This window comes from Tauraco erythrolophus, chromosome 17 (genome assembly GCF_009769465.1).
Source record: "Tauraco erythrolophus isolate bTauEry1 chromosome 17, bTauEry1.pri, whole genome shotgun sequence".
Lineage (NCBI taxonomy): Eukaryota > Metazoa > Chordata > Aves > Musophagiformes > Musophagidae > Tauraco > Tauraco erythrolophus.
The window spans coordinates 14,428,310-14,442,058 of record NC_141481.1 but is presented as its reverse complement, the minus strand read 5'-3'; positions in this window follow the sequence as shown (position 1 = coordinate 14,442,058).

Genomic DNA, 13,749 nt, shown 5'->3' with positions numbered 1-13,749 from the left:
CCTGAGGACACGTCTGAGCGCGCCTAAAGCTCACGGGAGCAGCAGGCTGGGTGCAGGCTGTGGGGTCCTGGGAGGGGGCTTGGGGGTGCACGCTGAGGCAGCACCACGCCTTTGGGTCTGGGAGACAGAACAAAAGTTTTAAAAGCTTTCACCCAAAAATGTTCTTGCCAAGAAGGGGCAGATCCTCACTCCCCAGCCCCCATTTTCTTCTTTCTTTGGAAGAAAGCTCTGGTCCCACCAAACTTCTTGCAGCAAGAAAAGCTTCTTGCTGCTCACAGCAGTGTGTTCCTCAGGCCCAGGCTGTACTGGGAGGGCAGCGCGGCTGCGATGGCACTGCATGGGGCAAAGGGCCCGTGGGGCAGAGCCGCAACTGTAGGCTGGGGCATCCCCAGCCCTGCTGCTGCTCCAGGCAGCGCTGGCCCCACCAGTCACCATCTGGGGAGGGGGGTTCTGCCCCGGGCCCCGCAGGGACTGTGGGGATGGAGGGGGCGAGGGGCAGGCTCCCCTGCAGCGGGGTGACGTCAGCCGCACTGGTTTTTCCCTTTCTGCTTTCACAGTTTTTGCATGTTTCACGTCCTCCGTGCAGAGAGGACGGAGCAGGGAAGAGAGAAGCTGCATTCCTGTGCGGAGAGACCTACTTACCCACCCACCGCAGGCGACAGCATCCCGCGCAGCCAGCGCCGTGTGGCACCAAAGCAGCCCAGACATCGGTGCTGGAGCGTTACGTAAACCCTCGCGAGCGGCCGGTGCTGGGGAGAGCGATGGGGAGAGCGGCAGAGGCACGGCTGGCAGCGATGCCCGGCCGGAACGGCCGTGGCTCCAGGCTCAGATGCAAAAAGCGATTGTTTTCAGTTATGCCACCTTACTTTTTCAGCAGCCTTGTTTTGATCTGGCAGCGTGGATGCCCAACAGCTCTCTGCTCGGAGTCTGGCTGGAGGGGAATCAACGAGGGCTGTCATTGAGGGCATCGGGACCACTGCCCGCGGTGGCAGGGTGACGGGGGACACGGTGGGCTCCAGCCAGCCACGGCCCCGCAGAGCCTCTGCTCACCCAGGGCAGGTTTCAAACACAGGCAGAGACACCCGGGTATGTTGGGCAGAGAGGAGGGAACCTGGGCGAAGAAATCAAAGCGATGTTATCCCTAACGGTCCCCAGAGCGCAGGTTATTCAGCTGGCAGAGAGCTGGCACGTGCTGACCCTCCACCCAGCCATCCTGGGGCAGGAGGGCATGAGCAATGAAGGGTCTGCAATAAAAAATGGTAGTTAAAGAGGGCTCCATCCACCCCAATCCCACCCACCCGGGGCAGTGCAGGCGGGACAGCATCTCCCTCTCCCCCTCACACCAGCAAACACAATTTGCTGCAGAAGCAGAGCTCGTGCCCTGTTTCCAGGCTCCCAGCTGGTCTGGACTCCTTTGCCCTGGACTCATGGGCACCTTGTGCAAGAGGGGACACAAGGACAGCCTGGGGTGCCGTTCCCAGCAGGGACCTGCCAGGCTGCGAGGGGCAGTGGGGCAGAGCCAGAGAAACAGGCCGGTTCCTGGCTCGGCGTGCAGACTCGCAGCGCCCGGTGTTCAGGGCTTGCGGAAACGCGTTGCTATTTTTCAGCCCATCAACGTTTCTTCCATCCCTCCTCAAGGCCAAGCACGCTGCAGATGAATAAATGAGATGAGCAACCCGTGTCTTTTGCTGCCCCACGGCAATACACCCTCCACTCGCTCTGGCCAGGGGCACAGGCACCGAATCCACCAAAAAGCTGCAGGAGCCGAGTGCTCCAAAGCCGCGCGTGCAGAAAGCGCAGTCACACGTCGGGAACTTGCGTGGTTCGGCACATCACAAACACGGTTAGGCTATTTAAATATTTCATATTCCTGTCTGCTGGCGTTCAGGGAGAACAAATTAATTCTGTTTCATGTACCCAGAAATGGCCCACATCAAACCGCCTTCCTGCACAGTTGGTTAGACAGAGTGAGTGGTAAAATCCTGGGAATTTTGCTGCTTGTTTCCAAAACCATTTGATCAATAAGTGGCTTTCGCGTCCTGTGACTGTAAGATAGGAAATGGCCACTACTTTTTGCTATTGATCCAAACTGGAGGCGATTTCCCACTGCCTTCCAAGCTGAGCGAGCTGGGTGAGTTCTGTGTGGGTCAGGAGCCAGCGTGGCACTGCCACCTCCGCTTCGCTCGCCTGTGTGCAAAGCGGAGCTCTGGGCTCGGGACGGCCAGGCAGCAACATGCAGAGTTAAGGACAGCTCTGAAACTTTCTGCTGGGTTATAAAAGCAGGACCTGAATGAAACAGCAACAAGATGAAGCTGTAGGCAATGGGCTCGGGGTGATGCACGGCCACATTCCCATCCAGCTGCACTAATGCAGTCCCTGCACCCACGCATGCACCCCCGAGTGGCTGGCACACCCCCAGCCAGGCTGCTGTTCACCTCTCTCCCTTTCTTAGAATCAGTCTTGTCCAGGGCTTAAGCCCAGCTCTGGAGGCAGAGCAGAGGGGGAGCAGAAGTGCCACACACCCGCGGATGTCCGCAGTGCCACGAGGCCCCTGTGATCCTCTCCCACCTCTCGGGACAGGGCTGCAGCACCTGCCTCCTCTGGGATGCAAAATAATTCTGCTTGTGCTATGGCAAACTCCAGCTGCCACCCCCCAGGAACTGGATTTCTCCGCAGCACTCCTCCTTGGAAGGGATGGCTGGTTTTATATACCTCATTCATCAAATGGCTCAGAAAAATCATCTGATCATGGAGTTATTCACCCAGCCCTGCAAGGAGCCCCATTTCAATAGCAATGAGGCTGTTACAGGTGACACGGCTGAGCCTGGTGCACGAGGACTTCTCCATGAAGCTTTTCCTGGGAGGGCTTTGCTCACAGCGGAGCCACCAGCCTCTGCCCTTACAGCTGCTGTCTCTGAGCCAGCAAAGCCCCAGCCCACAGAGCCCAGATGGGCTCAGCTGCGGGTCAAGGCTGTGCCAGGGGATGCTCCGGAGCTGGCTGACACCTGGGTGCCTTCCATCCTGGGAGATGGAAACCCTGACAGACGCTTCTACGATGGCTTTGACCTTTGTCCACCCCCAGCTTATCCGGGCATCGCCGCTGGCACATCCTGAGCACGTAAATCCCTTCGCACAGATGCTTCACAGAAAATCGGGTGGCTTTTCCCTGCTTGTTCACTCTAAGCAAGCACAGGTCTCGGTTGGTTTGAACCACTGAAGCGTCATGCTTGTACTCTGCTCCCTTTCCCCAGCAGCTCTGCTCCTGGGCTGGCCGCCTTTCCAGCTACTCCAGTCATTTTCCAGCTGCTCCGGTCATTTCCCAGCAAAAACGAGCCTGGGATAAAGCACAGAGCTCCTGTTAGTGCAGGGTGGGGTTTGCCTTTTCTCACCACTTTTATCTCATGTTGTTTTCCACTGGAGGTTATTCCAGCTTGAAGGTGAGTGTGCAGGCGAGAGCTGTGGGCCAGGCATGTGGGGTCCTGCCTCGCTGCCCCCCAGTATCCCACTGGCCGCCCTCCCCGACCCCGCAGCTCGTGAGGTGTAGGGGAGGCTCGGGGAGGCTTTCCCCCCAGAGACGTGGGCTTCCCTGCTCGTTTCCCCATCCACGGCACTCTCTGGTGTTCCTGCCTTCTGGGTGGCCTCACCCTCCAAAGCCCACGCATGCACACACGGGCACAAACACACGCCACCACCCAGCACTGATACCCACGAAGGCTGTGGATGCCTGCTCAGATCCCACCAGCCCCTTCCCCAGGCACTGTGCCTGCCGGGGTGGAGGACCCTGGCCGTGCCCACCCCAGGTGACACGTCCCCCCACCGCTGGTGGCTGCCAGGCTCCGGATCCTTACGGGCAGGTTTGTGTCCCGGTGGGCTGAGACAGCCATGGCCCGGGGGGCTCACGTTCCCTCTGCGGAGCGGTGGCCCCGGGAGCCTGTCTGCAGCTTCACCACCGACTTACTGCTGCCGTCTTCAGCTGCAGCATCGCGGCTCTGCAGTGGGGTTCCTCATCTCCAGCCGGGCTCCCCCCAGCAGTGCTTGTGCAGATGAGGGAGCTCCTGCTTGTGACGGCTTTGGGACCCCAGCACAGAGCTGAGGACAAGCTGGTGTGCTCTGCACGGTGTGGAGCATCGCGGGACCTCACGGTACCACTCAGACCACAAATGTTCAAAGTCAGATAAAGTTGGGGAGGAAAAGCAATGAAAAATATATTTGAAAACAGAGAACAACCTACCTGTTGATGAATATTTGAAAATGTTTCATAAAAAAAAAAAAAGAGAAAAATCCCTGAGAAAGACTTGCTGCTTTACTAATTTAGAAATCAAAAGAATTTTTGAATGGAAAACATTTGCATGAAGTTTTCACTCCTCTCTAACGAAATGACTCGTTCTGGGTTTTGGACAGCAGCACCTCAGCTGCTGCTGGGTTTCGTTTACCCCCCGGGTGTCCCCCCCCCGGGTGCAGGCTGGAGGGGTGCGGGTGCCAGGCTGTCCTGGTGCTCCCCTGGTCCAGGGTCCTGCCCCAGCTGCCCACACCAGCAGCCCCCGCGCAGGGAAGGGGTGGGAGCTCAGCTCTGCCTGAGTGGGATTTTCCGGCTGCGAATCGCAGCAGGTTGCTGCACTCCATGAGCTGCGAGGTTTATTTATCCCTCCCTTACGCTTGCTCATCTGTGTTTGTTAGCCAGATCGTACCGGTTGCCATCTGGAGGAAGCTGTAAATTGTTTTCTGGCTTTTCCCTACCAACTGCAGCTCCTCCGGCTCCTTCCTGCCCCTCTCGGAGCCGGGAGCTCTGCAGCACCTGGGCAGACATCGGCACGACCCAGTCTCTGCCCATGTGCTGCTGGAAGGGCCCGGGAGCAACAGGGTTTCGAGGGATGCAAAGTGTCATGGAAGCTCCGGTCTCCAGGGGAATTTTTCTCTCATTTCTGTGTGTGGACGCCAGGCCATGGCCAGTCCCCTCGCTGCACCCAGCCCTGGAGCTCAGGGGACAATGGTCCTCGTCACTTGCAGTGGTGACATCTGCAGTGACACAGGAGGAAGGTCCGTGCTGCCCCAGCAGGCTCTGAGCCAGCCGCTCTCCCCAACGCTCCCTCTATATTCCTCTTCCCAACCTCTCTGTGAAATCCAGGTGTTTCTGCAGCCCTGGGGCAGCACTGGGGCCTGAGGACAACCCATGAGATGCCACTTGGTCTTTCCCAGGCATCCTCCCTGCTCCAGGGCTGCCGGCCCCTGGAACGAGTGGAAGATGAAATCCTCAGCACTCCCAGCTCGGTCTGGATCACATCCAGCAGGTCGAGTCTGGACCACGTCCAGCGGGTCCTGTGCGCTCCTTCCTACAGGAACATTCCGCACCTTAAGGGCCATCCTGCCATTCCCCCCGCTGGCCCTCGATTCATTCGAGGTGGAATCTCCTCCCCTGAAATGACTCGCCGGCCTGTCAGCAGGTATCTGAACACAATTAAATCCTGCTGCTCCTTCCGATGCCCATGGCAGCCTTCTGCCTGACCCGCTTCTCATGGATGCCAGCACCGGCAGCGCCGCGGGGTGCCCTGCCTGCACCCCCGGCCCCGCTGCCCGCGCATTGCCTCTGCCAGGGCACCATGGCTCCTCTCGGCTTCAATCAGCGAGCGGCCAAAGCTGCTGGCACGGGCACTAATTAGTGCGGGGAAGGGGAAGCGCAGCGCCGGGCGGCCGGGGGAGCCGGCCGGGGGGGCCCGCGGACCCTGGCCCCGCCGCCACTCGCAGAGGGAGCGCTCGCGGGGGCACCCCCACCCAGGGACCCCCCACCGGGGACCCCCCACCCGTGCCCGGGGCTCCCGCGGGCTCTCTCCGCCGTGCCCGCAGCTCCGCCCGACTCGGGATGTCACCGTTCCCATGGCGACGGGAGCGCTGCAAAAAAAAAAAAAAGGGAAGAAAAGGGGAAAGGAGCTGAGGAGAGAGCAGGGGGAAGGGACGGGCCACCGCGGGGTGGGGGGGTACCCAGAGGCCACCCCCGCCCCGCAGGGACAGTCCCCGCCGGGCCGGGCCGGGGGGACACTCGCCGGTGCGCGGATGGCGGCGGGGAGGGGGGACCCGGTGGGGGGACCAGGCGTGGGGGGCTCTGCAGGGGGACCCCGCTGGGGAGGGGGGCCCGGGTCCGGGACCTATCCGGAGCGGCAGCATCCCCGCTGCTGGGGCTGGCGGCAGCCGCCTCCCCCGGTGCCCATCAGACGCCGTGGGTCGGTCCGCGCTGCCCCCCTGCTCCCCCGTGCCCGCGGCTGGAGGGATTTCCTCCAGGGCCAACAGGGCTGGAAAAGCCTTTTTCCTTAAGCCAAGGCTGAGTCCCACCTGACCCCATGGTCCCGGGAGCTGCACCTTGCGAAACGGCACGAGAAGAGGGCAGGAAGGCAAAGCTGGGGGCCGCCCCTGGCTGGTGGCACCAGCAGGCAGGGCAGACAGACAGACAGACAGACAGACAGCTGTGAGGCCGGGGATGCCCTTTGCCGCCACTTACACCACGGTTGCACAGCAGAGGAAGCCCCGCCGGCACCAAGGTGCCAATTACTCCCTCATTAGCAGCCGATGTGTTTCCTTATCAGCCCTGTGCTTCTCTCTACAATGTTGATCATTTTGATGGAGCATTTGTTTTAATTTCCCAAATGAGGAAGCAATCTTGTAAATATTGTGCAGTAATTAAAATGGCTATTTATTGTGCCGCGCTCTGGCTGCTGCTAGCACAGAACCTGGTGAGCGTTCCCCTTCCGCCGAGCCTTTGCTCCAGCCCGTCCTGCTGCTCCAGCGAGCTCCTCCGCCCTCGCGCCCCTCGCTCCGACATCCGCAGGGCCACGGCCGCGCAGCCGGAGCACCGCCACGCCTGCGAGTCCCGCTGCGCTGCGGCGCCGCTGCTCAAAAGCCAGCGGAGGTTTGGCATCCTCCGAAACCCCGCGGCAGCGAAGAACGACAGAAACTCTTGTTAGTCCCTTCTGGTCACGATCCAGGGACAGGACACGTGGGAATGGTCCAAAGCTGCGCCAGGGGAGGTTCAGGCTGGACATGAGGAAGCATTTCTTTACCGAGAGGGTGGCTGAACCCTGAAACAGGCTTCCTGGAGAGGCGCTCGATGCCCCAAGTCTGTTGGTGTTTAAGAGGCACTTGGACAACGCCCTCAACAACACGCTTTAACTTGGCCAGCCCCGAGTTGGTCAGGCAGTTGGACTGGATGATCGTTGTAGGTCCCTTCCAACTGAAATAGTCTGGTCTATTCTATTCTATTCTATTCTATTCTATTCTATTCTATTCTATTCTATTCTACTCTATTCTATTCCTGAAGCAAAACCCCTTCCTTAGGGTTTTGCCGGCAGCATCAGGATCGGCCACTATGGGCAAATGTCCGTGTTGGGGGCAACAGACTAACTCGGGGTCTGGAGGAGAGGGGGGTGCCCTGGGCAGTGACCACTTTGCCGGCTCTGACCTCAGGTTAGGGGGTCCTGCCTGCTCTCTGCTTGGCCCAGGGAGGGAGGTGCCTGCCCGAAGGCTCACCGTGGTTCTGCAGTGCAGGGACAGCAGGTGGCCTGGTCTTCCCCATCACCGCTGGCACAGGAGAAGGGCACACATCCAGGCAGAAGTCCTGGAGAGAGACTGAGGCATCCCAGGGGAGGGGTGATGAGCCCTCTGGGAACTGCCCTCCTGGTTGGGCTCACAGCCCAACATGGGCAATGGCTTTAGCCCATTTCATAAGCACATTCCTGTGTCTCAGCGAGGGGACGCTGTCCCAAGGCCCATGGGTCAGCACAGTGGCCTCCACCGTGGCTGACCTTGGAGGAGGATGGGGATGGGGACAGGGATGCAGTGCACGGTCGCATGTGCAGCCGGCTCTGCAGCCCCCCAGCAGGAAGCAGCAGCCCAGCGAGCGAACAGGCCGTGCACGGCTGGGGAGGCAGAAATTTCTCTGAGATGGTTCAAAACTCTCCTCCCAGGTCTCCATGGTGACCAGGAGCATGTGCTGGCTCCGGCACTGGGTCCAAATGTGGAGGGCAGGTGGTGGCCGTGACTCTGGGGAGCAGATGGGAATGTGCCGGGGCTGAGCCGTGGGGTGCAGAGGGACCCCGTGGCCCGGCGAGCGGGACCGCAGGGTGCTCACACCCCCCCCACCAGTGCTCATGCCAGGCCCCACGGCGAGGGTCAGGAGTTACACATCTGAACCTGGGCTTCCACTCTCATCACGTTTGCATGAGCACAAATTAATTACCTGAGGCTTCGCCGTGTGTGGTTTCTGTTTATTATTTCCTCTCCACAAACATTCAAAGTAGCAAAAGCTGAAAAAAAAAAAAAGTTGGAAATAAACATCTATCCAAATGCATTTTAAAAAGCCTTTAAAATGTAAATCCTTCCAGCTCGAGGGATGCTGGGTAAAGAAACACTTTGGTGCTGGGGGAGCCAGGCTGGGTGTCAGCGGGTGTGCAGAGCGGAGGTGCAGCCCCCGCTGCCAGGAGCGGCTCAGCTCCCCCCCCAAGCCAGGGGAAGGAGGGCTCTGGGGGCCCTGGGCCCCTGTGCCACCCTGTCCCCCGGGCTCCCTCCCAGGAGGCACGTTGCTGTGCCAGGGAGCCCGAGTGGGCTGCCAATGACAGCGAAAAGAAATTAAAGATCAATAAAATGAGGAGTAGAAGCAGGAGCTGGGGGTGGGAAGCAGGGGGATAAGCCCATCTCCCCCCATTTCCCTTCCGCCACCTTGTGCTACAGGGCTCAGGGCTGGCACCTCTCGGTCGGGCCCCCAAAGCCAAGCTGGGGACGTGCCCACTGCCCCCCATGAAACACCGTCAGCTCTCCAGCTGCCATCGTTTATAGAAGCCCCCTGGAGCTTTGCGTGTGGTGATGCTCGTTAGTGCTCTTTGCATGTATGCAAATCATCAGGGAGGCTGCTCTGGCGTGTGTGTCTTGTTCCCAGGCTGCACAGTGAATACAGCAGCGGAGGCTGGCACAGTGCTCCGGGGCGGCACAGCGGGGCCACGGACACGACGCGGCGACGGGCGACGTGGCACGGCAGGAAGGGATGCTGCCAGGCCTCGGGGCGCATCCCTCAGCCCCATGGCACTGTGCAAGCACAGAAGGGCATGAGCCCGTCGCTGTGCCTGTGCTGCCTGGACCCAGGTGCTGGCCCAGCTTTGAAAGCCCCCCCAGAACATATTCCGACTCCCACTCCCTTTCCCATCGCCTCGCTCCCCATCTCCTACATGCAGATGCCAGCTCACGCGTGGTGCTGGCTCCGCACGTCATCCCCCACCTCCATTGTCCCCCGCACCCCCGTGCCGGTGCCAACGCAGCCACCGCCACCCTCTCCCCCAGGGCACCCTGACCTGGCAGTGAGCACCCATGGGAGCTCCCCATGCCACGGGCAAACAGGGTGCTCTGAGGGCTTGCACAGACCTGGGAGATGAGTACAGGGTGAGCTGGAAGAGACGTGCCAGCCAAATTCCAAGCTGTGGGGCCATTGCTGCAGGTGCCCCCCTGGGTGCCCCCTCCCCTGCAAGGTCCGTGTAACAGCCACGAGCACCAGAGGAGTCCAGGGGCTGCACATCCCATCACTTTTTCACGACAGGTCAGCCGCCCCCCCAGCCCTGTGCCAGCACTGTCGTTGCCCTGCCTGTGCCCAGATTTTAGTGCAATTCACGGCTTTTGAAGGTTTTTTTTACATAGGCTGGGGCCAGAGTGCCCCAGTTTGCTCCCGCAGGCAGGAAGGAGCTGGGAGGTGCCAGGGAGCTGAGGAGCAGGATGATGATGTGGGAGCAGGTCCAGCTTCGATGGGCAGATGCTGGCGTGGGGCAGAGCATCCCACTGCCCCTAGCCGTCCCCACTCGCTGCTGCCCGCGCCCGCCCTCCGCAGCCGCTGCGGTTCCACCCGATGGACGAAATGAGCTAAAAGAATGAAATCACCTTTTATTTTTAAGGCTGTGATTTTTCCAGCTGTAGACTGGCAAAGAAAACCTTTACAGCAGAGCGAAGTGAGAATTCCCAGCTCTCTCATGAGGCATGTTCCAAAAACCATTCATCCGTCACGCTTCGCCGCAGCCGCGCTCTTGGCATCTCGATGTGCTGCCTCTGCTCGAGGCTGCTGCTATTTTGAGAGGAGGTGTTGGGGGAGCACGCTGCCAGGCACCCCCAATCCTGGGGGCTCGTCCTTTCCCGGGCTGCGGGGGCCAGGGTGGTGGGTGCAGGGGAACAGCCGGGCACTATTCTGCCCGCGCATGCTGAGCTGATGGCACGGTGATTCCATCTCGTTACGATCATCACTAACACGCAGAGTTGTTGCTCCTCTGACCCCTTTCTCCCCACCCTGTCCCTCCCCTAGAGGGGAGCTCAGGGGCGCCCGGGCATCGGCGCAGCGATGGAGCTGGGTCTCCTGCCAAAAGGGACTCAGTCCCGCAGCGTCGGTGTTTGGGATCCCAGAGAGCAGCCCGGGAGAGCAGAGCTCCCTCCTGACTGCTCCACCCCTTGCCTGCGCGGGGGGTGCCAGCCCCTCGCGTGCGGCAGAAAGGACAGGTCACCCCCAGTCTTGCGGGCAGCGGGGCCGAGCTGCCACCCCCAGCAGGGACCAGAGCACCCGGGCGGTGGCCGCGCACAGTCACGGCCATGGGGCATTCCCGGGTGGGATATGGGGCTGCATCCCATCCCGGCTCTGCGTAACAGCAGGGGGGCAGGGAACCCACCATGGCGCCGTGTCCCTGAGCTCAGGGCTGAGCTGTGCTGCCCTGTGCGAGGACAATGTCTGCCAAGCACCGTACCAGGGCATCCTGTGCCACCCCTCGCTCCCACCCAGCTCCCATCACAGCGCGGTGCTGCCCGTCCGGCTGCGAACGCCCTGTTCCCGGGGGCTGCAGCGCAGCGGAGCTGGGCACGTCCGTGAGCCGGGGCAGGAGAGAGACTCAGTGGAATTAACCGACTCACTAATTTGCACGTTTGCACGCTGCCTGTCGGCTATTTGCAGCGTGGTGCTGCTGCCAGCGGCTGCATCCCACGCGCCCACCAGCCGGGATGGGCAGTCACCCCTGCCAGGGACCGGCGGCGGGTCGGGGAGCAGGGCGAGGCGTGAAACACGGTGGGAGTTCCCGCGTGGCCGGGGTGGTCGCACGGGCTGGGCAAGGGCTCAGCTCGAATGGTAGCCACGAGCTGACGTCCGGGCTCCGCTGCTGCTGGATGTGGGCCACGAGCGGGCAGCGCGGCTCAGCCGCTGTCCTGTGGCACACGGGGCCCCGGCGGGAGCCTCCCGTCGCGGACAAGCACACGGCTGTTCCCTGCGGGCACCGGGAGCCCAACCCCGGGCAGCAGCGCCGCTTTCTTCCCCCGGTCAATGTTTAACCGGCGCATTCATCCGGCGTGAAAGAGCTGCAGTGTGAGGGCAGGAGGGGCACGGGCAGGCGCAGGGACGGACAAACATCCTTCTGATGCCCTTCCCAGAGCACACCCTGATTTTTTCCTGTGCTGCCAAAGTGCTGGTGCCAGCCACAGCCGACAGCACCCGGCTGAGCACGTGCACGACATCCACAGAGCTTTCGGCGGCGCCGGGGCACCGGGCAGTGCCTGGGTTTCCCCCCAGGCTCTTCACTCCAGGTGCAAGCGTTGGTGTCCTGCCAGCCCCAAACCATGGCAATCACCACCTCATTTCGTACAGTGCCCCACGCCTGCCCTGCTCCCGAGCGGCATCTCCATCCCAAAGGATGCAAAGAGCTTGGAGAACACCAGGCAACGTCCCGGCTCTGCAGCAGATCCATGTGCTGCTGAAAACATGGTGCAGACCCATGGCCAGGCCTGATGCAAATTTAATTGAATGGGAATGAGATGTATTTTATGTCCTTAAAGCACATTAAGTGCTTGGAAGTTAATTGGTATTTAATCAGCATAAATTAAGCTCTTTAATAATACTCAGGGAAAAACAACACAGTATTACAGATGCTTTATTAAGAGTCACCCTGACGAATTAAAAATGAACGTGTTGAACACATCAACGGCAAAACAGGGAAGCACACGTGGCCACGCGTGGGCTGTCCCCCATCTCCTGCCCCCCTCGCCTGTGCCCGGGGACTGTGGTCAGCAGTGTCGCCGCCCCAGTGGGACCCTGGTCCTGTGCCCCTCGCCTGCACCCGCTGGGCGAAGGGCGCTGGGGCCGGGGTGCAGGAGGGAGCGGCCCCACACAGGGGCCCCGAGCAGCTGGGGGGCCCCACAGGGGGTCCCCCCTCCGTGGCACCCACCTCCCACCAGCACTTGCTCCTGCACCCCCCAGGGTCCCGCTGGGGAGGAAGCAGCGACTTTGCTCCTTGTTTGGTTTGGCATTTTTTGTGGCGTTGCCATGACAACCGTCCCGGTGACATCTTCATGCTATTTGTCTCCTCCCGCGGGTTGCATCATTTTCTTTCCTGAATGAGCAGCTCCCTGTGTCCAGCTCACCTGGGCGCGCTGCCCACTGCGGGCTCCTGCCATCCCTGCCCAGCCCCAGGAGAGGTGCCCGTGGGAAGGGTTGCAGGCAAACACACACTGAGCCAGGGATGCTTAATTCCAGCATTTCCTCACTTTGGCATCCCTACAGCCTCATCCCTTTCTAAAGAAGAACACCCCGTATGTGTGGGTCAGCCCCGGGCTGGGAAAACAGAAGGCTGAAAACAGAGGTGACATTGTGCAGAGCTCTGCCAGCCCCACGGGGACACCGGGAACTCGGGAACATCCTCCCTGACCCGGCGACAGCTTTTCTGCCTCTGCACGGAGCAGCCCAGGAAGCACCAGCTTTGCCCAGGGGTTTCCCACTGGCAGTGGGAGAGGGGGAACGGCCAGAGCCCCGCACAGGGGGCCTGGCCCTGGGAGGGGGCTACTGCTCCCCCAGCCCTCTCCCACTCCTGTCTCTCCCTGCCCCAATTCCAGACTGGTGCCCCGGTGCTGGGCCGGGCAGGGTGAGCAGCCCTGCTGCTGGGGGGCACAGCTCTCCCAGCACAGCCCCCTGCCCAGGGCCACACACGCAACAGACGTTTCCCAAGTGAAAAGTTTGGAAAATTAGGAGTAACTTGAGGGGTTCCCTGCCAGGGCTGGGATTAGGCACAGCGACACTCGTGTGCCAGTTCACCACCACCCAGCAAGCCCTCGGAGGGGGTCCCCACAAGTCTCCCCCCTGGAGGAGGCTGGGGGGCCGCAGGATGAGTACGGTCAGAGCTGCCGTAGGGGCCGGGTACCCGGCTGACGTAAAGCTGCGGCGCTGGCTCCTCTCCCCCAGCCCACACAGCTCCATCTCTCTCCTTCTGCCGACTCCTCCTGCTCATGGCAGCAGCTCTCTCTGCCAAGGCAGCCCCCCGTGGGGCTGGGCAGCCCCCGACCCCCTGCACTCAGCCTCTGGCAGGGGATGGATGGACTCATCTCGAACTCTCAGTTGGTGCTTCCCCCCGCCCCAGCCCTCCTGATGCTGAGCGGTGTCCCAGAAATCAGACCGTCACCAAAGCCCCCTTCTCCCATCATCGCCCCCACGGGGCAGGTCACGGGCAAGAGCTGCTTGGCATCATCCTGGACCTACACGAAGGACAGGAGCCAACCCATGGCATGAGCTGGAGGAGCATCCTGCCATGCTGGGGCATGGGCTCCCTGCAGGCTGGATGCTGAGGAGGGAGCTGGTGGAGAGAGGGCAGCGATGCTGCGATGGGAGAAATGCCAGAGCCAATGTGAGGCAGGGCACAGAGCTTCGCAGTGCCCACCACTGCATTTGGGGCTGGGAGCTCCCGCAAGTGGGTACCAGGGCAGAGG